Genomic DNA, 26055 nt, shown 5'->3' on the forward strand with positions numbered 1-26055 from the left:
CATTCAATAAACTTATTTTTGATGTAATATATTCTTATTGTAACCATTATGTAATGGTCGTGTGTAAACGGTATATTTTAGATTATCATTATTTGATAATCTACGAAATGCTTTTTAAACCTTTATAGATAAAATAAAGGTTATGGTTATTTTAAAAATGAATGCAGTCTTTGAAAAATGTCTCATATAGAGGTCAAAACCTCGCGACGAAATCAATTAATATGGAACGTTTATAATCAATATGAACGGGACATTTCAAATACGGGTGCATATGAGTAGAATTGTTGATGAAAATGAATGAGGATGTAATTGTAAGCATTTTTGTTAAGTAGAAGTACTTTGATATATGTCATGAAGTCTTCCAAAAGTGTATTAATACATCTTAATACACTATATGTATATACATTTAACTGAGTTGTTAAGTCATCGTTAGTCGTTATATGTAAGTGTTGTTTCGGAACCTTTAAGTTAACGATCTTGTTAAATGTAATTGATCCATTGTTATTACACTTAATTGAGATGTTAAATTGTTATGTTAACATGTTAACATGGTGTATTAATATCTTAATATGATACATATGTATTTAGTAAGACGTTGTTATAACGATAATCATTATATTTATCGTTTCGAGTTTTCTTAATTCAATAGTCTCATTTTATGTATATAACTCATTGTTAATATACCTAGTGAGATACTTTCTTATCATAATATCATGTTAACTATATATATATATATATATATATCTATCTATATATATATATATATATATATATATATATATATATATATATATATATATATATATATATATATATATATATATATATATATATATCATATAATTTTTACAAGTTTTAACGTTCGTGAATCGCTGGTCAACTTGGGTGGTCAACTGTCTACATGAAACTCAATTCAAATAATCAAGTCTTAACAAGTTTGATTGTTTAACATGTTGGAAACATTTAATCATGCAAATATAGTTTTCATTTAATATATAATCATGGAAAAGTTCGGGTCACTACAATACCTACCCGTTAAATAAATTTCGTCCCGAAATTTTAAGCTGTAGAAGGTGTTGACGAATCTTCTGGAAATAGGTGTGGGTATTTCTTCTTCATCTAATCTTCATGCTCCCAGATGAACTCAGGTCCTCTACGAGCATTCCATCGAACCTTAACAATTGGTATCTTGTTTTTCGTAAGTCTTTTAACCTCACGATCCATTATTTCGACTGGTTTTTCAATGAATTGAAGTTTTTCGTTGATTTGGATTTCGTCTAATGGAATAGTGAGATCTTCTTTAGCAAAAAATTTCTTCAAATTCGAGACGTGGAAAGTGTTATGTACAGCAGCGAGTTGTTGAGGTAACTCAAGTTGGTAAGCTACTGGTCCGACACGATCTATAATCTTGAATGGTCCAATGTACCTTGGATTTAGTTTCCCCCGTTTACCAAATCGAACAATGCCTTTCCAAGGTGAAACCTTAAGCATAACCATTTCTCCAATCTCAAATTCTATATATTTTCTTTCACTGTCCGTGTAGCTCTTTTGTCGACTCTGGGCAATTTCAATCGTTGTTGAATTTGGATGATTTTCTCGGTAGTTTCTTGTATTATCTCCGGACCCGTAATCTGTCTATCCCCCACTTCACTCAAAAAAATCGGAGACCTGCACTTTCTACCATAAAGTGCTTCAAACGGCACCATTTCAATACTCGAATGGTAACTGTTGTAGTAGGAAAATTCTGCTAATGGTAGGTGTCGATCCCAACTGTTTCCGAAATCGATAACACATGCTCGTAGCATGTCTTTAAGGGTCTGTATCATCCTTTCACTTTGCCCATCACTTTGTGGATGATAAGCAGTACTCATGTCTAGACGAGTCCCCAATGCTTGTTGCAGTGTCTGCCAAAACCTTGAAACAAATCTGCCATCCCTATCAGAGATAATAGAGATTGGTATTCCATGTCTGGAGACAACTTCCTTTAAAAATAATTGTGCCAACTTCTCCATTTTATCATCTTCTCTCATTGGCAGAAAGTGTGCTGATTTGGTAAGACGATCGACTATTACCCAAATAGTATCATAACCACTTGCAGTCCTTGGCAATTTAGTAATGAAATCCATGGTAATGTTTTCCCATTTCCATTCTGGGATTTCAGGTTGTTGAAGTAGACCCGATGGTTTCTAATGTTCAGCTTTGACTTTAGAACACGTCAAACATTCTCCTACGTATGTAACAATATCGGCTTTCATACCCGGCCACCAAAAGTGTTTCTTGAGATCTTTGTACATCTTCCACGCTCCGGGATGTATTGAATATCTGGTTTTATGTGCTTCCTTAAGTTCCTTTTCTCTCATATCTCCAAACTTTGGTACCCAAATTCTTTCAGCCCTATACCGGGTTCCGTCTTCCCGAATATTAAGATGTTTCTCCGATCCTTTAGGTATTTCATTCTTCAACTTTCCTTCTTTTACAACTCCCTGCTGCGCCTCCTTTATTTGAGTAGTAAGGTTAGTACGAATAATTATATTCATAGCTTTTACCCGCATAGGTTCTCTGTCCTTTCTACTCAAAGCGTCGGATACCACATTAGCCTTTCTTGGGTGGTAATGAATCTCAAAATCGTAATCATTTAACAATTCAATCCATCTACACTGCCTCATGTTCAGTTGTTTCTGATTAAATATATGCTGAAGACTTTTGTGGTCGGTATATATGATACTTTTGACCCCATATAAGTAGTGTCTCCACGTATTTAATGCAAAAACAACCGCGCCTAATTCCAAATCATGTGTCGTATAATTCTACTCGTGAATCTTCAATTATCTAGACGCATAAGTAATTACCTTCATTCATTGCATTAATACACAACCGAGGCCTTGCTTTGAGGCGTCACAATATATCACAAAATCATTATTCCCTTCAGGTAATAATAATATAGGTGCCGTAGTTAACTTTTTCTTCAACAATTGAAACGCTTTCTCCTGCTCATCCTTCCATTCAAATTTCTTCCCTTTATGCGTTAATGCAGTCAAGGGTTTTACTATTTTAGAAAAATCTTGGATGAATCTTCTGTAGTAACCAGCTAGTCCTAAAAATTGGCGTATATGCTTCGGAGTTTTCGGGGTTTCCTATTTTTCAACGGTTTCAATCTTTGCCGGATCCACCTGAATACCTTCTTTGTTCACAATGTGACCGAGAAATTGAACTTCTTCCAACCAAAATGCACACTTTGAAAACTTAGCGTACAATTTTTCTTTCCTTAACAACTCTAGCACTTTTCTCAAATGTTCTTAGTGCTCTTGATCATTCTTTGAGTAGATAAGTATGTCATCTATGAAGACAATGACAAACTTGTCAAGATATGGCCCACACACTTGGTTCATGAGGTCCATGAACACAGCTGGTGTGTTAGTTAAACCAAACGGCATAACCATAAACTCGTAATGACCGTAACGCATCCTAAAAGCAGTCTTTGGAATATCATCCTCCTTCACCCGCATTTGATGATATCCGGAACGTAAATCAATCTTTGAATAAACTGACGAACCTTGTAGTTGATCAAATAAGTCGTCGATTCTCGGTAGTGGGTAACGGTTCTTGATGGTAAGTTTGTTCAACTCACTGTAGTCGATACACAACCTAAATGTACCATCCTTCTTTTTGACAAACAAAACAGGAGCTCCCCATGGTGAGGTGCTTGGTCGTATGAAACCACACTCTAAAAGTTCTTGTAATTGACTCTGGAGTTCCTTCATTTCGCTGGGTGCAAGTCTGTATGGAGCACAAACTAATGGTGCAGCTCCCGGTACCAGATCTATTTGAAATTCAACGGATCGGTGTGGAGGTAGTCCCGGTAATGCTTTCGAAAATACATCGGGAAATTCTTTTGCGACGGGAACATCATTGATGTTCTTTTCTTCGGTCTGTACTTTCTCGACATGTGCTAGAATAGCATAGCAACCTTTTCTTATTAGTTTTTGCGCCTTCAAATTACTAATAAGATTTAGCTTCGCGTTGCTCTTTTCTCCGTACACCATTAAGGGTTTTCCTTTTTCTCGTATGATGCGAATTGCATTTTTGTAACATACAATCTCTGCTCTCACCTCTTTCAACCAGTCCATGCCGATTATCACATCAAACTCCCTAACTCTACTGGTATCAAATCAATCTTAAATGTTTCGCTAACCAGTTTAATTTCTCGATTCTGACATATATTATCTGCTAAAATTAATTTACCGTTTGCTAATTCGAGTAAAAATTTATTATCCAAAGGCGTCAATGGACAACTTAATTTGGCACAAAAATCTCTACTCATATAGCTCCTATCCGCACCCGAATCAAATAAAACATAAGCAGATTTATCATCAATGAGAAACGTACCCGTAACAAGCTCCGGGTCTTCCTGCACTTCTGCCGTATTAATATTGAAAACTCTTTCACGACTTTTCCCATTATTTTTCTCTGGGTTCGGGCAATTACTCCTAATGTTCTTTTATATTTGTTATTCATTGGGCCGTAGACCTCACACTTTCTCGCACCATGACCAGTTCTTTTATACTTGGTGCAAAATGTCATGCAGAACTCATTCGGGTGGTACTCTTCACACCTTTGGCATGGCTATTTCTGATTATTATTGTTATAGGAATTGTTGTTATTGCAGTTGTTATTGATGTTGGGACAATTGTTGTGGTGGTTATTGTTGTTAGGATGGTTGTTGTAGTTGTTGTTGGAACGATTGTTGTTGCATTTGTTGTTGCGATAATTGGTGCGATTGAAGTTGTGATTGTTGTGTTGATTGTTAAAATTGTGACCCTTGTCACTGGTTTCTTCCCACTTTCTTTTGATTTGTTTCATGTTGGCTTCTTCGACCGTCTGCTCTTTAACTCTTTCCTCAATATGATTTATGAGTTTATGAGCCATTCGACTCGCCTTTTTTATGGAATCGGGCTCGTGTGAACTTATATCTTCTTGGATCCTTTCTGGTAACCCTTTTACATATGCGTTAATTTTCTCCTCTTCATCTTCGAACGCTCTCGGGCACAATAAGCACAACTCCGTGAATCGTCGTTCGTATCTGGTAATATTGAATCCATGTGTTCGTAATCCCTTAAGCTTTACTTTTAGCTTGTTGACCTCGCTTCTGGGACGATACTGCTCAGTCATCAGATGTTTGATTGCTGACCACGGTAGTGCGTACGCAGTATCTTGTCCCACTTGTTCTAGATAGGTATTCCACCATGTTAACGCAGTACCTGTGAAGGTATGCGTAGCGTACTTTACTTTATCTTCTTCAGTACACTTACTTATGGAAATCACCGATTCAACCTTTTCGGTCCACCGTTTCAATCTGATTGGACCCTCGGTTCCATCGAATTCCTTAGGTTTACAGGCAATGAATTCTTTGTAGGAGCATCCTACACGATTTCTTGTGGCGTTATTTGCATTGCTAGATTCAGAGTTATTGTTGTTGTTTTGCATTGCAGCCTGTACTGCGGCTATGTTTGCTGCAAGGAAAACACGGAAGTCTTCTTCGCTCATGTTCAAATTCTGACAAGTCGTCGGTGCCATTTCCTTCAAAAATAGCCCAAAAGAATTAAGTTAATCATATAGAATATTAAGAGTAGTCAATAGTATTTCGTAGCACAATATGAACTTATTTATAAAAGCTTTTTCTTCGTATTAGCGTTTTATAGTTTTAATTTGGGTAGTACCTACCCGTTAAGTTCATACTTAGTAGCTAATATACCATTCAACTACTACAATTCTATATGAAAAACTGATTATAATAATATTTCGCGTTCAAACTTTTATACAAAAATTTACAAACTTACAATACCGCTATTATACATAAAGCATGAAATCTAGCACACAATCACTTTGATACAAAATAGTTGTGACAACATTCCTAGTTACTACGTAAGTTTTTCAGCAAAGGCAATAAAAACACGTAATTCATAAGTCCAGAAACAAGTCATGCATTCTGGTTTTACTAAGACTACTTCCCATCCTTGGTCTTGTGGAAAATAATCTTTATGACCGTTGGCTAGGCAGTATGTTGTAACTTCGTCAAAAGGACGAGGGTTTCATAATGCCCAACAGCCCCGTAATAATCTAAAAACCTTGTTTCTCACCCCAACTACTGAATCCGTCACTTGTGGGAATGTTTTATTTAATAGTCGTAATCCGATGTTGTTTTTCTCACTTTGATGAGAAGCGAACATTACTAACCCGTAGGCATAACATGCTTCTTTATGTTGCATGTTAGAAGCTCTTTCTAAAGAACGAGTCCTATGTTGGGATATGTTGAGTCAAAATAGGTTCTCAACCCGTAACGTAAAATTACATATGGGTTCCCCGCATTCAATGCCTTAAATAAAACACAGCGTAACTTAAAGTCTCCCCAATGTGATATACCCTACCTATCAAAGGAAAGCCTTTTATAAACTAAGGCATTTCTGGAAAGTCTTTCAAATGTTTGACAAGTTAATTTCGCCATAACTAATTGTGCTGATGAATTCTGACCGACTCAAGACAAGATTTCATCAATCATATCCTCTGGTAGGTCTTCTAAAATATTCGGTTGTCTACCCTTAACGTCCATTTTGTGTTTTTATACTGTAAAATAGACAAGGATTAGATTCGTAAAAGATAATTAACAGACAATACAAGCAATTTTTACATAGAACATAAAAGTACAAGCACACTATAATACATATATTACACAACATGATTACAACCTTCTAATCTGAATCACTGGTTTCTTCTTCTTCGGACTTAGTTCATTTTCCTAATTTTCTAGGGATATATGGTGTTCCTCTAATACGAGCCGTCTTTTTCCACAATGGTTTAGAAAAACCTGATGGTTTAGAGGTTCCCGGGTTATTGTTAAAATTTAGGAAATACGGATGTTGCCGATATATTTAAAGTTCATCGGGGTTGGAATCAGGTTTCTCAATTTTGATGCCCTTTCCCTTATTATTTTCTTTTGCTTTTTCAAATTGGGTCGAGGTAATTTCTATAACATCATCGGAATCCTCATCGGGATCCGATTCATCGGAAAATTGGTAATCTTCCCAATATTTTGCTTCCTTGGCAGAAACACCATTGACCATTATTAACTTTGGTCCGTTGGTTGAGGATTTTCTTTTATTTAATCGATTTACTGTAGGTATTAATATTTCTTCCTCCGGAACCTCTTCTTCTTCCGGTTCCTCCTCTTCTGGTTCCTCCTCTTCTAGTTCCTCTTCTTCCGGTTCCTCCTCTTCCGGTTCCTCTTCGGGAATTTGTGAATCTTCCCAAAATATATTCAACTCTTCATTATTATTAGGTGAGTCGATGGGATTTGTACTAGAGGTAGAAATCTATCACACAATATCAAACATGTTAAGAGATTAATATATCACATAATATTTACATGTTAATAATATATATAGTTTCCAACAAAATGTGTTAAGCAATCGTTTTTAAAGAAAACACGGTCGAAGTCCAGACTCACTAATGCATCCTAACAAACTCGGTTAGACACACACTAATGCAATTTCTGGTTCTCTAAGATCAATGCTCGGATACCAACTGAAATGTCCCGTTCATATTGATTATTAACGTTCCATATTGATTGATTTCGTCGCGAGGTTTTGACCTCTATATGAGACGTTAATCAAAGACTGCATTCATTTTTAAAACAACCATAACCTTTATTTTATCGATAAAGGTTTAAAAAAAACATTACGTAGATGATCAAATAAAGATAATCTAAAAGATACCGTTTACACACGACCATTACATAATGGTTTAAAATATATTACATCAAAATAAGTTTCTTGAATGCAGTTTTTACACAATATCATACAATCATGGACTCCAAATCTTGTCCTTATTTTAGTATGCAATAGCGGAAGCTCTTAATAAATCACCTGAGAATAAACATGCTTAAAACGTCAACAAAAATGTTGGTGAGTTATAGGTTTAACCTATATATTATCAAATTAATATAATAGACCACAAGATTTCATTTTTATAACACGTCTCATATAGGGCATTTCGCAAACTGCATAGAGATAAAAATCATTCATATGGTGAACACCTGGTAACCGACATTAACAAGATGCATATAAAATATCCCCATCATTCAGGGACACCCATCGGACATGATAAATTCGAAGTACTAAAGCATTCCAAATTCCAGAATGGGGGTTGTTAGTTCTCGTAGATCTACCTTTAGGATTCGCGTCAATTAGGGGCCAGTTCCCTAATTCTTAGGCTACCAAGCTAAAAAGGGGGATATTCGGTTTAATAATCCAGCCATAGAATGTAGTTTTGATTACTTGTGTCTATTTTGTAAAACATTTATAAATCTGCATGTATTCTCATCTCAAAAATATCAGATTTTAAAAGTGGGACTATAACTCACTTTCACAGATGTTTACTTCGTCAGGAAGTAAGACTTGGCCACTAGTCGATTCATGAACCTATAACAAATATGTACATATATATCAAAGTATGTTCAAAATATATTTACAACATTTTTATTATGTTTTAATGATTTGAGTTTGTTAAGTCAGCAGTCCTCGTTAGTAACCTACAACTAGTTGTCCACAGTTAGATGTACAGAAATAAACCAATATATATTATCTCGAATCAATCCACGACCCAGTGTCTGCAAGTCTCAGACTCGATCAAAACTCAAAGTATATATATTATTTTGGAATCAACCTCAACCCTGTATAGCTAACTCAAACATTAATACATATAGAGTGTCTATGGTTGTTCCGAAATATATATATAGATGGGTCGATATGATATGTCAAAACATTGTATACATTTCTATGGTATCCCAAGATTACATAATATGTATAATACAATATAAATTAGTTAGGATATGTTTAGTCTAGATTTGTTACAAAATTTTCGTAGCTAAAACTAGCAAATTTATCCAACTTTGTTTTACCCGTCATTTCTTCGTTTCAAATCCATTTTGAGTGATTCAAGTTGCTATGGTTTCATATTGAACTTAAGTTTATGAGTCTAAACAGAAAAAGTATAAGTTTATAGTCGTAAATACATGTTACAAGTCATTTTTTAAAGAGGTAGTCATTTCCGTCGAAAGAACGACATCTTGATGACCATTTTGAAAAACATACTTCCACTTTGAGTTTAACCATGATTTTTGGATATAGTTTCATGTTCATAAGAAAAATCATTTTCCCAGAAGAACAACTTTTAAATAAATGTTTATCATGGTTTTTAATTATCAAACCCAAAACAGCTCGCGGTGTTACTACAACGGCGTATGTCCAGTTTTACGGTATTTTTCGTGTTTCCAGGTTTTAAATCATTAAGTTAGCATATAATATAGATATAGAACATGTGTTTAATTGATTTTAAAAGTCAAGTTAGAAGGATTAACTTTATTTGCGAACAAGTTTAGAATTAACTAAACTATGTTCTAGTGATTACAAGTTTAAATCTTCGAATAAGATAGTTATATATATATGAATCGAATGATGTTATGAACATCATTAATACCTCAAGTTTAGTAGGTAAACCCACTGGAAGTAACAAAATTTGATCTAGCTTCAAAGGATTCTTGGATGGCTTGAAAGTTCTTGAAGTAGAATCGTGACACGAAAACAAGTTCAAGTAAGATTTCCACTCGAAATAAGATAGTTATAGTTATAGAAATTGAATCAAAGTTTGAATATGAGTATTACCTTGTATTAGAAAGATATCTTACTGTAAATAAGAAAGATTTCTTGAGCTTAGATGATTACTTGGATTAGATTAGAAAGCTTGGAAGTAATCTTGCAAACTTGATAGTATTCTTGATTTTATGAAACTAAAACTTATAGAATTTATGAAGAACACTTAGAACTTGAAGATAGAACTTGAGAGAGATCAATTAGATGAAGAAAATTGAAGAATGAAAGTGTTTGTAGGTATTTTTTGATCGTTGGTATATGGATTAGATATAAAGGATGTGTAAGTTTGTTTTCATGTTAATAATTCATGAATAATTTATAATATTTTTTTGTAATTTTGTGAGATATTTCATGCTAGTTGCCAAATGATGGTTCCCACATGTTTAATGACTCACATGGGCTGCTAAGGAGCTGATGATTGAGTGTATATACCAATAGAATATACATCTTAGAAGTTGTGTATTGTACGAGTACGAATACGGGTGCATACGAGTAGAATTGTTGATGAAAATGAATGAGGATGTAATTGTAAGCATTTTTGTTAAGTAGAAGTACTTTGATATATGTCATGAAGTCTTCCAAAAGTGTATTAACACATCTTAATACACTATATGTATATACATTTAACTGAGTTGTTAAGTCATCGTTAGTCGTTATATGTAAGTGTTGTTTCGGAACCTTTAAGTTAACGATCTTGTTAAATGTAATTGATCCATTGTTATTACACTTAATTGAGATGTTAAATTGTTATGTTAACATGTTAACATGGTGTATTAATATCTTAATATGATACATATGTATTTAGTAAGACGTTGTTATAACGATAATCATTATATTTATCGTTTCGAGTTTTCTTAATTCAATAGTCTCATTTTATGTATATAACTCATTGTTAATATACCTAGTGAGATACTTTCTTATCATAATATCATGTTAACTATATATATAATCATATATATATATATATATATATATATATATATATATATATATATATATATATATATATATATATATATATATATATATATATATATATATATATATATATATATATATATATATATATATATATATATATATATATCATCATATAATTTTTACAAGTTTTAACGTTCGTGAATCGCCGGTCAACTTGGGTGGTCAATTGTCTACATGAAACTCATTTCAAATAATCAAGTCTTAACAAGTTTCATTGCTTAACATGTTGGAAACATTTAACCATGCAAATATAGTTTTCATTTAATATATAATCATGGAAAAGTTTCAGGTCACTACACTTAATGCTACTCGTTGCTACTTAAGACTGTTGAGTAGCACTCATCACTACCAGCACCTCTACGATTTACTACTAGCCACTATGAATCACAGCTCATTTCTGATATATCCTTAAAGGATGAAGTCCATGTAATAGCCCACACAAACCGTAATAGATATTTTCTACTTGACTTCCGACTTACCTATCATTTCGCCACCCGCAGTTTCACGAATTTGCTTTCCAATACTAGTTTACCGGAAGAGGTATTCACACCTTCCCTCATGAAGGGTATTTCATTCTTCGCCCCCACCGACGTAGGACAAGTCTGATAACTCACCCTGCTATCAACATCAACTTCAATGAAATTCATCACGAGTTTATTCTTACTCAACAATCATAATGTTTATATCCTACTGACACCGATGCTAATAGAAACTTTATCGCTAGAGCATTCTATCACAACATTTGGAATCCAATATCTTCCTTAAACAGCGTGAACCCTATGGAACTATCAACTAGGAATGAAACACATCATGATTGATGTCATTTTAGTTTAAGGAGGTCCTGCTTTAAGAAGTTTGATCGTACACTTCCATCATAAACGTCTCTCACCCGAAACTCACGCCAAACTTTAATCAACGATTGCTCCTAATCCTTTGCAAATTATAAGCTAAGACCCATACCGTATGGCTCATAACAACCTGCCGTATCGAACATTACTTTTTCTAACAATTGGCGAGCCATTACAATAGAAATCTACTTGAGTGATGTTTGGAGTTAAATTATTTTATTTGGACTACCCTATCACTTTATTTGACCTTGTGGTTTGAATGGACTGGTTATCTGACAACACAAACAAGGCTGTTGCAACCAGAAGGCCATTCAAATTCCTTTTAACAAAGATGAATCAATGATGGTGTACGGAAAGAAGATCAGTACACCGTTGCATTACATTAATTGCTCGAACATCCAGAAGTACATGAGATAAGGATGTCTCGCAATTCTGGCATATATGAGCAAAGTTGAATCAGCAGTTAAGAGACCTGAAGATGTATCAACCGTTAGAAATTTTCCTTAAGGTCTTTCCGAGAGAATTACCATGTCTTCCACCGCATAGAGACGTAGAATTTAAGATTGACTTAATGCCGGGAGTGGCGCCTGTAGCACGTGTACCGAATAGGTTTGAACCTTCAAAATTGAAAGAGATGTCTAGTCAGTTACGAGAAGCTTTTAGACAAAGGATTCATTCGATCGAGTTCTTCACCATGGAGAGCACCTGTGCTCTTTGTTAGGAAGAAGGATGGATCTATGAAACCTTGTATCAAAAAATGATACCCGCTACCGAGAATCAATGATCTGTTAGATCATTTGCAAGGATCTGGATGTCACTCTAAGATGATCTGAGGTCAGGATACCATCAGATGAGAGTAAAAGAGACAGATATACCAAAGATAGCATTTAGAACACACTACAGACATCATGAATTTACAGTAATACTGTTTGGATTGACGAACGCACCGGCTGTGTTCATGGATTTCATGAACCGTGTGTGTAAGTCATATCTGGACAAGTTTGTTATTATATTTATTGATGATATTCTGGTATATTCTAAGAACGAGGGATAACATGAACAACATCTCCGTTTAATACTAGAGATGCTCAGGAAGGAGCAGATGTATGCGAAATTTTCAAAGTGTGACTTTTAGTTACAAGGATTTCAATTTTTGGGTCATAGCGTAGGTGTCAATAGTATTCACGTTGATACTGTGAAGATAGAAACGGTCAAGAAGTGGGAGACTCCTAAGTCGCCAATGCATGTTCAACAATTCTTAGGTCTCGCTGGTTATTATAAGAGATTCATTGAGGAATTTTCTACTATTTCCCGACCGTTAATAGCATTGACCTACAAGGGAAAGAAGTATGTGTGGACTGAGCTACATGAGTATGCATTCTAGTTGATAAAAGAGAAGTTAACTACTGCCCCGATTTTGTCTTTGCCCAAAGGAAATGAAGACTTCGTGATTTCCTGTAATGCTTCACGACAGAGTTTTGGTTGTGTGTTGATGCAACGAAAGAAAGTGATTGCCTATGGATCACGACAATTGAAGATACATGAACAGAATTATACGAAGCACGATTTAGAACTTGGTGTCATGGTCTTTGCACTGAAGATGTGGAGATACTTTTTGTATGGTACAAAGTTCAGTTTTTTCACGGATCACAAGAGTTTGTAACATATTTTCGACCAGAAACAGCTTAATATGAGACAGAGACGTTGGATAGAGCTATTGAATGACTACGACTGTGACATTTGCTATCATCTTGGCAAGGCTAATGTGGTTGAAGATACCTTAAGTAGGAAGGAAAAGATTAAACCTATCCGAGTTCGAGCATTGAACTTGACTGTCCGAATGATCCTTACATCACAGATACGCGATACACAACTAGAGGCATTGAAGGAGGAGAACGTTGCTACTAAGTCCCTTGGAAGGATAGACAAGGAGTTTGTCAGTCGAGAAGATGGAACCCGATACTTCATAGATAGAAATTGGGTACCGAAGTTTGGCGGATTAAGGGAACTAGTGCTAGATGAAGCACACAAGATGATGTATTCTATTCACCCTAGATCCGATAAGATGTATCAAGATCTTAAGGCACTGTACTGGTGGCCTAACATGAAAGCTGATATCACTACCTATGTTGGTAAGTGCTTGACTTGTGCTAAAGTTAAGGCGGAGCATCAGAAACCGTCAGGATTGCTGACACAGCCAGAGATTCCCCAATGGAAGTGGGAAAATATTACTATGGATTTCATCACTAAGTTACCCAAGACTGTGGGAGGTTATGATACAATTTGGGTTATCATTGATCGTCTCACAAAGTCTGCTCATTTCCTATTGATTAGGGAAACGGATAAGATGGAGAAGTTGGCACAGGTTTACCTAAAAGAAGTGGTTTCTCGACATGGAGTGCCGATATCCATTATTTCTGACAGAGACAGCAGATTTACGTCTAGATTCTGGCAAGCATTGCAAGAGGCAATGGGAACTCGTTTAGATATGAGTACAGTGTAGTGACCCGAACTTTTCCATGTTTATATATATTAAATGAAATTGTTATTTACATGATTAAGTGTTTCCAACATGTTAAGCAATCAAACTTGTTAAGACTTGATTAATTGAAATAGGTTTCATATAGACAATTGACCACCCAAGTTGACCGGTGATTCACGAACGTTAAAACTTGTAAAAACTATCTGATGACATATATATGATTATATATATAGTTAACATGATATTATGATAAGTATCTCATTAGGTATTTTAGCAATGAGTTATATACATAAAATTAAGTTTATTAAATTAAGAAACTCGAAACGATATATATATAACGATTATCGTTATAACAACGTCTTACTAAATACATATGAATCATATTAAGATATTGATACACTATTTTTAATCATGATAAATGATAAGTAAACATGTCATTAATTGTATTAACAATGAACTACATATGTAAAAACAAGACTACTAACTTAATGATTTCGAAACGAGACATATATGTAACGATTATTGTTGTAACAACATTTAACTGTATATATATCATACTAAGATATATTAATATATCATAATATCATTATAATGTAATAATTTAACATCTCTTTAGATATAATAAACAATGGGTTAACAACATTTAACAAGATCTTTAACCTAAAGGTTTCAAAACAACATGTACATGTAACGACTAACGATGACTTAACGACTCAGTTAAAATGTATATACATGTAGTGTTTTAATATGTATTCATACACTTTTGAAATACTTCAAGACACTTATCAAAATACTTCTACTTAACAAAAAATCTTACAATTACATCCTCGTTCAGTTTCATCAACAATTCTACTCGTATGCACCCGTATTCGTACTCGTACAATACACAGCTTTTAGATATATGTACTATTGGTATATACACTCCAATGATCAGCTCTTAGTAGCCCATGTGAGTCACCTAACACATGTGGTAACCATCATTTGGCAACTAGCATGAAATATCTCATAAAATTACAAAAATATTAGTAATCATTCATGACTTATTTACATGTAAACAAAATTACACATCCTTTACATCTAATCCATATACCAATGACCAAAAATGAAATGTTCCGTTCTTATTGATTAAAAACGTTCCATATTAATTGATTTCGTTGCGAGGTTTTGACCTCTATATGAGACGTTTTTCAAAGACTGCATTCATTTTAAAACAAACCATAACCTTTATTTCATCAATAAAGGTTTAAAAAGCTTTACGTAGATTATCAAATAATGATAATCTAAAATATCCTGTTTACACACGACCATTACTTAATGGTTTACAATACAAATATGTTACAACAAAATAAGTTTCTTGAATGCAGTTTTTACACAATATCATACAAGCATGGACTCCAAACCTCGTCCTTATTTAAGTATGCGACAGCGGAAGCTCTTAATAATCACCTGAGAATAAACATGCTTAAAACGTCAATAAAAATGTTGGTGAGTTATAAGTTTAACCTATATATATATCAAATCATAATAATAGACCACAAGATTTCATATTTCAATACACATCCCATACATAGAGATAAAAATCATTCATATGGTGAACACCTGGTAACCGACATTAACAAGATGCATATATAAGAATATCCCCATTATTCCGGGACACCCTTCGGATATGATATAAATTTCGAAGTACTAAAGCATCCGGTACTTTGGATGGGGTTTGTTAGGCCCAATAGATCTATCTTTAGGATTCGCATCAATTAGGGTGTCTGTTCCCTAATTCTTAGATTACCAGACTTAATAAAAAGGGGCATATTCAATTTTGATAATTCAACCATAGAATGTAGTTTCACGTACTTGTGTCTATTTTGTAAATCATTTATAAAACCTGCATGTATTCTCATCCCAAAAATATTAGATTTTAAAAGTGAGACTATAACTCACTTTCACAGATTTTTACTTCGTCGGGAAGTAAGACTTGGCCACTGGTTGATTCATGAACCTATAACAATATATACATATATATCAAAGTATGTTCAAAATATATTTACAACACTTTTAATATATTTTGATGTTTTAAGTTTATTAAGTCAGCTGTCCTCGTTAGTAACCTACAACTAGTTGTCCACAGTTAGATGTACAGAAATAAATCGATAAATATTATCTTGAATCAATCCACGACCCAGTGTATACGTATCTCAGTATTGATCACAACTCAAACTATATATATTTTGGAATCAACCTCAACCCTGTATAGCTAACTCCAACATTCACATATAGAGTGTCTATGGTTGTTCCGAAATATATATAGATGTGTCGACATGATAGGTCGAAACATTGTATACGTGTCTATGGTATCTCAAAATTACATAATATACAATACAAGTTGATTAAGTTAATGTTGGAATAGATTTGTTACCAATTTTCACGTAGCTACAATGAGAAAAATTATCCAATCTTGTTTTACCCATAATTTTTTCATTTTAAAACCGTTTTGAGTGAATAAAATTGCTATGGTTTCATATTGAACTCTATTTTATGAATCTAAACAGAAAAAGTATAGGTTTATAGTCGGAAAAATAAGTTACAAGTTGTTTTTGTAAAGGTAGTCATTTCAGTCGAAAGAACGACGTCTAGATGACCATTTTAGAAAACATACTTCCACTTTGAGTTTAACCATAATTTTTGGATATAGTTTCATGTTCATAATAACAATCATTTTCTCAGAATAACAACTTTTAAATCAAAGTTTATCATAGTTTTTAATTAACTAACCCAAAACAGCCCGCAATGTTACTACGACGGCGTAAATCCGGTTTTACGGTATTTTTTGTGTTTCCAGGTTTTAAATCATTAAGTTAGCATATCATATAGATATATAAAATGTGTTTAGTTGATTTTAAAAGTCAAGTTAGAAGAATTAACTTTTATTTGCGAACAAGTTTAGAATTAACTAAACTATGTTCTAGTGATTACAAGTTTAAACCTTCGAATAAGATAGCTTTATATGTATGAATTGAATGATGTTATGAACATCATTACTACCTTAAGTTCCTTGGATAAACCTTATGGAAAAGAAAAAAAATGGATCTAGCTTCAACGGATCCTTGGATGGCTCGAAGTTCTTGAAGCAGAATCATGACACGAAAACAAGTTCAAGTAAGATCATCACTTGAAATAAGATTGTTATAGTTATAGAAATTGAATCAAAGTTTGAATATGATTATTACCTTGTATTAGAATGATAACCTACTGTAAGAAACAAAGATTTCTTGAGGTTGGATGATCACCTTACAAGATTGGAAGTGAGCTAGCAAACTTGAAAGTATTCTTGATTTTATGTAACTAAAACTTATAGAATTTATGAAGAACACTTAGAACTTGAAGATAGAACTTGAGAGAGATCAATTAGATGAAGAAAATTGAAGAATGAAAGTGTTTGTAGGTGTTTTTGGTCGTTGGTGTATGGATTAGATATAAAGGATATGTAATTTTGTTTTCATGTAAATAAGTCATGAATGATTACTCATATTTTTGTTATTTTATGAGATATTTCATGCTAGTTGCCAAATGATGGTTCCCACATGTGTTAGGTGACTCAAATGGGCTGCTAAGAGCTTATCATTGGAGTGTATATACCAATAGTACATACATCTAAAAGCTGTGTATTGTACGAGTACGAATACGGGTGCATACGAGTAGAATTGTTGATAAAACTGAACGAGGATGTAATTGTAAGCATTTTTGTTAAGTAGAAGTATTTTGATAATTGTATTTAAGTCTTTCAAAAGTGTATAAATACATATTAAAACACTACATGTATATACATTTTAACTGAGTCGTTAAGTCATCGTTAGTCGTTACATGTAAGTGTTGTTTTGAAACCTTTAGGTTAACGATCTTGTTAAATGTTGTTAACCCAATGTTTATAATATCAAATAAGATTTTAAATTATTATATTATCATGATATTATCATGTATGAATATCTCTTAATATGATATATATACATTAAATGTCTTTACAACGATAATCGTTACATATATGTCTCGTTTAAAAATCATTAAGTTAGTAGTCTTGTTTTTATATATGTAGTTCATTGTTAATATACTTAATGATATGTTTACTTATCATAGTATCATGTTAACTATATATATATATATCCATATATATGTCATCATATAGTTTTTACAAGTTTTAACGTTCGTGAATCACCGGTCAACTTGGGTGGTCAATTGTCTATATGAAACATATTTCAATTAATCAAGTCTTAACAAGTTTGATTGCTTAACATGTTGGAAACATTTAATCATGTAAATATCAATCTCAATTAATATATATAAACATGGAAAAGTTCGGGTCACTACAGTACCTACCCGTTAAATAAATTTCGTCCCGAAATTTTAAGCTGTTGAAGGTGTTGACGAATCTTCTGGAAATAGATGCGGGTATTTATTCTTCATCTGATCTTCACGTTCCCAGGTGAACTCGGGTCCTCTACAAGCATTCCATCGAACCTTAACAATCGGTATCTTGTTTTGTTTAAGTCTCTTAACCTCACGATCCATTATTTCGACGGGTTCTTCAATGAATTGAAGTTTTTCATTGATTTGGATTTCGTCCAACGGAATAGTGAGATCTTCTTTAGCAAAACATTTCTTCAAATTTGAGACGTGGAAAGTGTTATGTACAGCCGCGAGTTGTTGAGGTAGCTCCAGTTGGTAAGCTACTGGTCCGACACGATCTATAATCTTGAATGGTCCAATATACCTTGGATTTAATTTCCCTCGTTTACCAAATCGAACAACGCCTTTCCAAGGTGCAACTTTAAGCATGACCATCTCTCCAATTTCAAATTATATATCTTTTCTTTTAATGTCAGCGTAGTTCTTTTGTCGACTTTGGGCGGTTTTCAACCGTTGTTGAATTTGGATGATCTTCTCGGTAGTTTCTTGTATAATCTCTGGACCCGTAATCTGTCTATCCCCCACTTCACTCCAACAAATCGGAGACCTGCACTTTCTACCATAAAGTGCTTCAAACGGCGCCATCTCAATGCTTGAATGGTAGCTGTTGTTGTAGGAAAATTCTGCTAACGGTAGATGTCGATCCCAACTGTTTCCGAAATCAATAACACATGCTCGTAGCATGTCTTCAAGCGTTTGTATCGTCCTTTCGCTCTGCCTATCAGTTTGTGGATGATAGGCAGTACTCATGTCTATACGAGTTCCTAATGCTTGCTGTAATGTCTGCCAGAATCTTGAAATAAATCTGCCATCCCTATCAGAGATAATAGAGATTGGTATTCCATGTCTGGAGACAACTTCCTTCAAATACAGTCGTGCTAACTTCTCCATCTTGTCATCTTCTCTTATTGGCAGGAAGTGTGCTGATTTGGTGAGACGATCAACTATTACCCAAATATTATCAAAACCACTTGCAGTCCTTGGCAATTTAGTGATGAAATCCATGGTAATGTTTTCCCATTTCCATTCCGGGATTTCGGGTTGTTGAAGTAGACCTGATGGTTTCTGATGCTCAGCTTTGACCTTAGAACACGTCAAACATTCTCCTACATATTTAGCAACATCGGCTTTCATACCCGGCCACCAAAAATGTTTCTTGAGATCCTTGTACATCTTCCCCGTTCCAGGATGTATTGAGTATCTGGTTTTATGAGCTTCTCTAAGTACCATTTCTCTCATATCTCCAAATTTTGGTACCCAAATCCTTTCAGCCCTATACCGGGTTCCGTCTTCCCGAATATTAAGATGCTTCTCCGATCCTTTGGGTATTTCATCCTTTAAATTTCCCTCTTTTAAAACTCCTTGTTGCGCCTCCTTTATTTGAGTAGTAAGGTTATTATGAATCATTATATTCATAGATTTTACTCGAATGTGTTCTCTATCCTTCCTGCTCAAGGCATCGGCTACCACATTTGCCTTCCCCGGGTGGTAACGAATCTCAAAGTCATAATCATTCAACAATTCAATCCACCTACGCTGCCTCATATTCAGTTGTTTCTGATTAAATATGTGTTGAAGACTTTTGTGGTCGGTATGTATAATACTTTTGACCCCATATAAGTAGTGCCTCCAAGTCTTTAATGCAAAAACAACCGCGCCTAATTCCAAATCATGCGTCGTATAATTTTGTTCGTGAATCTTCAATTGTCTAGACGCATAAGCAATCACCTTCGTTCATTGCATTAATACACAACCGAGACCTTGCTTTGATGCGTCACAATAAATCACAAAATCATCATTCCCTTCAGGCAATAACAATATAGGTGCCGTAGTTAGCTTTTTCTTCAATAACTGAAACGCTTTCTCTTGTTCATCATTCCATTTAAATTTCTTCACTTTATGCGTTAATGCAGTCAAGGGTTTTGCTATTCTGGAAAAGTCTTGGATGAACCTTCTGTAGTAACCAGCTAGTCCTAAAAACTGGTGTATGTGTTTCGGAGTTTTCGGGGTTTCCCACTTTTCAACAGTTTCTATCTTTGCCGGATCCACCTTAATACCTTCTTTATTCACTATGTGACCGAGGAATTGAACTTCTTCCAACCAAAATGCACACTTTGAAAACTTAGCGTACAATTCTTCCTTCCTCAATACTTCTAACACCTTTCTCAAATGTTCACCGTGTTCTTGGTCATTCTTTGAGTAAATAAGTATGTTATCAATGAAAACAATGACAAACTTGTCAAGGTATGGTCCACACACTCGGTTCATAAGGTCCATAAACACAGCTGGTGCATTAGTTAAACCAAACGGCATGACCATAAACTCGTAATGACCGTAATGTGTTCTGAAAGCAGTCTTTGGAATATCATCTTCTTTCACCCGCATTTGATGATACCCGGAACGTAAGTCAATCTTTGAATAAACAGACGAGCCTTGTAGTTGATCAAATAAGTCGTCGATTCTCGGTAGTGGGTAGCGGTTCTTGATGGTAAGTTTGTTCAACTCTCGGTAGTCGATACACAACCTGAATGTACCATCTTTCTTCTTGACAAACAAAACAGGAGCTCCCCACGGTGATGTGCATGGTCGAATGAAACCACGCTCTAAAAGTTCTTGTAATTGGCTTTGCAGTTCTTTCATCTCGCTGGGTACGAGTCTGTAAGGAGCACGAGCTATTGGTGCAGCTCCTGGTACAAGATCTATTTGAAATTCAACGGATCGATGTGGGGGTAATCCCAGTAATTCTTTCAGAAATACATCGGGAAATTCTTTTGCAATGGGAACATCATTGATGCTCTTTTCTTCAGTTTGTACTTTCTCGACGTGTGCTAGAACAGCATAGCAACCTTTTCTTATTAGTTTTTGTGCCCTCAAATTACTAATAAGATGTAGCTTCGTGTTGCCCTTTTCTCCGTACACCATTAAGGGTTTTCCTTTTTCTCGTATAATGCGAATTGCATTTTTGTAACAAACGATCTCTGCTTTCACTTCTTTCAACCAGTCCATACCGATTATCACATCAAAACTCCCTAACTCGACTGGTATCAAATCAATCTTAAATGTTTCGCTAACCAGTTTAATTTCTGGATTCCGACATATATTATCTGCTGAAATTAATTTACCATTTGCTAATTCGAGTAAAAATTTACTATCCAAAGGCATCAATGGACAACTTAATTTAGCACAAAAATCTCTACTCATATAGCTTCTATCCGCACCCGAATCAAATAAAACGTAAGCAGATTTATTGTCAATAAGAAACGTACCCGTAACAAGCTCCGGGTCTTCTTGTGCCTCTGTCGCATTAATATTGAAAACTCTTCCGCGGCCTTGTCCATTCGTGTTCTCCTGGTTCGGGCAATTTCTAATAATGTGGCCCGGTTTTCCACATTTATAACAAACTACATTGGCATAACTTGCTCCGACACTACTTGCTCCGCCATTACTCGTTCCGAAACCATTTGTTCCTTTCGTTCTATTAACCCCTGGTCCGTAGACCTCACACTTCACCGCGCTATGACCATTTCTTTTACACTTGTTGCAAAATTTGGTGCAGAACCCCGAGTGATACTTTTCACACCTTTGGCATAGCTGCTTCTGATTGTTGTTATTGTTGCGGTTATTATTGTTGTTGGGATGATTGTTGCAGTTGCTGTTGTTGTTGTTGTTGTTGTTGTTGTTGTTGTTGTTGTTGTTGTTGTTGGGCCGTTTGTTGTAGTTGCGATTGATGTTGCGATTGTTGGGATAATTGTTGCGATTATTGTTGTAATTGCTGTTGTTGTTGTATTGGTGATTCTTATCACCGTTTTCCTCCCACTTTATTTTGACTTGCTTCACATTGACCTCTTCAGCAGTCTGTTCTTTAATTCTTTCTTCAATCTGGTTCACTAGTTTGTGAGCCATTCTACATGCCTGTTGTATGGAGGCAGGCTCGTGTGAACTTATATCTTCTTGGATTCTTTCCGATAATCCTTTCACAAACGCGTCGATCTTCTCTTCCTCATCTCCGAATGCTCCCGGACACAATAGGCACAATTCTGTGAATCGTCTTTCGTACGTGGTAATATCAAATCCTTGGGTTCGTAACCCTCTAAGTTCTGTCTTGAGCTTATTGACCTCGGTTCTGGGACGGTACTTCTCGTTCATCAAGTGCTTGAATGCTGACCACGGTAGTGCGTACGCATCATCTTGTCCCACTTGCTCTAAATAGGTATTCCACCATGTTAACGCATAACCTGTGAAGGTATGCGTAGCGTACTTCACTTTGTCCTCTTCAGTACACTTACTTATGGCAAACACCGATTCGACCTTCTCGGTCCACCGTTTCAATCCGATCGGTCCTTCGGTTCCATCAAATTCCAAAGGTTTGCAGGCAGTGAATTCTTTGTAGGTGCATCCTACACGATTTCCTGTACTGCTAGATCCAAGGTTATTGTTGGTATGTAGCGCAGCCTGTACTGCGGCTATGTTTGAAGCTAGAAAAGTACAGAATTCCTCTTCATTCATATTCACGGTGTGTCGAGTAGTCGGTGCCATTTCCTTCAAAATAGTCAAATGGAACAAGTTAATCATACAGAATATTAAGAGTAGTTAATAGTATTTCGTAGCATAATATGAACTCATTTATAAAAGCTTTTTCTTCATATTAGCGTTTTATAAGTTTAAATTCGGGTAGTACCTACCCGTTAAGTTCATACTTAGTAGCTAATATACAATTCAACTACTATAATTCTATATGAAAAACTGATTATAATAATATTTCGCGTTCAAACTTTTACACAATATTTTACAAACTTACAATACCGCTTATTTTACATATAGCATGAAATATAGCACACAATAAATTTGATACAAGATGGTTGTGAAGATAATTCTAGCTAGTACACAAGTCGTTCAGCAAAGGCAATAAAGACACGTAATTCATACGTCCAGAAACAAGTCATGCATTCTGGTTTTACTAGGATTACTTCCCATCCTTGGTCTTGTGGAACATAACCGTTATGGCCGTTGATAAGACAGCGTGTTGTAACATCGTCAAAGGGACGAGGGTTACGTAATGACCAACAGTCTCGTAATAACCTAAAAACCTCAGTTCTTACCCCAATTACCGACTCCGTCACTTGTGGGAACGTTTTGTTTAATAGCTGTAGCCCGATGTTCTTTTTCTCACTTTGGTGAGAAGCGAACATTACTAACCCGTAAGCATAGCATGCTTCTTTATGTTGCATGTTAGCCGCTTTTTCCAAATCATGAAGTCCTATATTCGGATACATTGAGTCAAAATAATTTCTTAACCCGTTGCGTAAAATAGCATTTGGGTTCCCCGCAATATATGCGTCAAAGTAAACACATCGTAACTTATGGGTTTCCTAATGTGATATCCCCCATCTTTCAAACGAAAGTCTCTTATAAACCAAGACATTCTTGGAACGTTCTTCGAATGTCTTACAAACTGATTTCGCCGTAAATAGTTGTGCCGAAGAATTATGACCGACTCTAGACAAGATTTCATCAATCATGTCTCCGGGTAGGTCTCTTAAAATATTGGGTTGTCTATCCATTTTGTGTTTTTATACTGTAAAATAGACAATAGTTAGATTCATAAAAAAAATACTTATTAATACAAGCGATTTTTACATATATCATAAAGCATAAGCACATTATATTACATATATTACACCACACGAATACAACTATCTTATTCCGACTCGCTCGTTTCTTCTTCTTCGGTTTTGGTTCGTTTTGCCAAGTTTCTAGGGATATATGATGTTCCCTAATACGAGCTGTCGTTTTCCACAATGGTTTAGAAAAACCTGGTGGTTTAGAGGTTCCCGGGTCATTGTTACAACTTAAGGGCTTCGGGGGTTGACGATACATATAAAGTTCATCGGGGTTGGAATTAGATTTCTCTATTTTTTATGCCCTTTCCCTTATTATTTTCTTTTGCCTTTTTAAATTCAGTTGGGGTAATTTCTATAACATCATCGGAATTCTCGTCGGAATCTGATTCATCGGAGAATTGGTAATCCTCCCAATATTTTGCTTCCTTGGCGGAAACACCATTGACCATAATTAACCTTGGTCGGTTGGTTGAGGATTTTCTTTTACTTAACTGTTTTATTATTTCCCCCACCGGTTCTATTTCCTCCTCCGGTTCCTCCTCTTCCGGTTCTGATTCTTCTTCCGGTTCTTCTTCGGGAACTTGTGAATCAGTCCAATATATATTTGACTCTTCGTTATTATTAGGTGAGTCAATGGGATTTGTGCGAGAGGTAGACATCTATCACACAATATCAAACATGTTAAGAGATTAATATATCACATAATATATACATGTTAATAATATATAGTTTCCAACAAAAATGTTAAGCAATCATTTTTAAAGAAAACACGGTCGAAGTCCAGACTCACTAATGCATCCTAACAAACTCGATAAGACACACTAATGCAAATTTTCTAGTTCTCTAAGACCAATGCTCTAATACCAACTGAAATGTCCCGTTCTTATTGATTAAAAACGTTCCATATTAATTGATTTCGTTGCGAGCTTTTGACCTCTATATGAGACGTTTTTCAAAGACTGCATTCATTTTAAAACAAACCATAACCTTTATTTCATCAATAAAGGTTTAAAAAGCTTTACGTAGAGTATCAAATAATGATAATCTAAAATATCCTGTTTACACACGACCATTACATAATGGTTTACAATACAAATATGTTACAACAAAATAAGTTTCTTGAATGCAGTTTTTACACAATATCATACAAGCATGGACTCCAAATCTCGTCCTTATTTAAGTATGCGACAGCGGAAGCTCTTAATAATCACCTGAGAATAAACATGCTTAAAACGTCAACAAAAATGTTGGTGAGTTATAGGTTTAACCTATATATATCAAATCATAATAATAGACCACAAGATTTCATATTTCAATACACATCCCATAAATAGAGATAAAAATCATTCATATGGTGAACACCTGGTAACCGACATTAACAAGATGCATCCCCATCATTCCGGGACACCCTTCGGATATGATATAAATTTCGAAGTACTAAAGCATCCGGTACTTTGGATGGGGTTTGTTATGCCCAATAGATCTATCTTTAGGATTCACGTCAATTAGGATGTCTGTTCCCTAATTCTTAGATTACCAGACTTAATAAAAAGGGGCATATTCGATTTTGATAATTCAACCATAGAATGTAGTTTCACGTACTTGTGTCTATTTTGTAAATCATTTATAAAACCTGCATGTATTCTCATCCCAAAAATATTAGATTTTAAAAGTGGGACTATAACTCACTTTCACGGATTTTTACTTCGTCGGGAAGTAAGACTTGGCCACTGGTTGATTCACGAACCTATAACAATATCTACATATATATCAAAGTATGTTCAAAATATATTTACAACACTTTTAATATATTTTGATGTTTTAAGTTTATTAAGTCAGCTGTCTCGTTAGTAACCTACAACTAGTTGTCCACAGTTAGATGTACAGAAATAAATCGATAAATATTATCTTGAATCAATCCACGACCCAGTGTATACGTATCTCAGTATTGATCACAACTC

Source organism: Rutidosis leptorrhynchoides, chromosome 2 (genome assembly GCF_046630445.1).
Source record: "Rutidosis leptorrhynchoides isolate AG116_Rl617_1_P2 chromosome 2, CSIRO_AGI_Rlap_v1, whole genome shotgun sequence".
Lineage (NCBI taxonomy): Eukaryota > Viridiplantae > Streptophyta > Magnoliopsida > Asterales > Asteraceae > Rutidosis > Rutidosis leptorrhynchoides.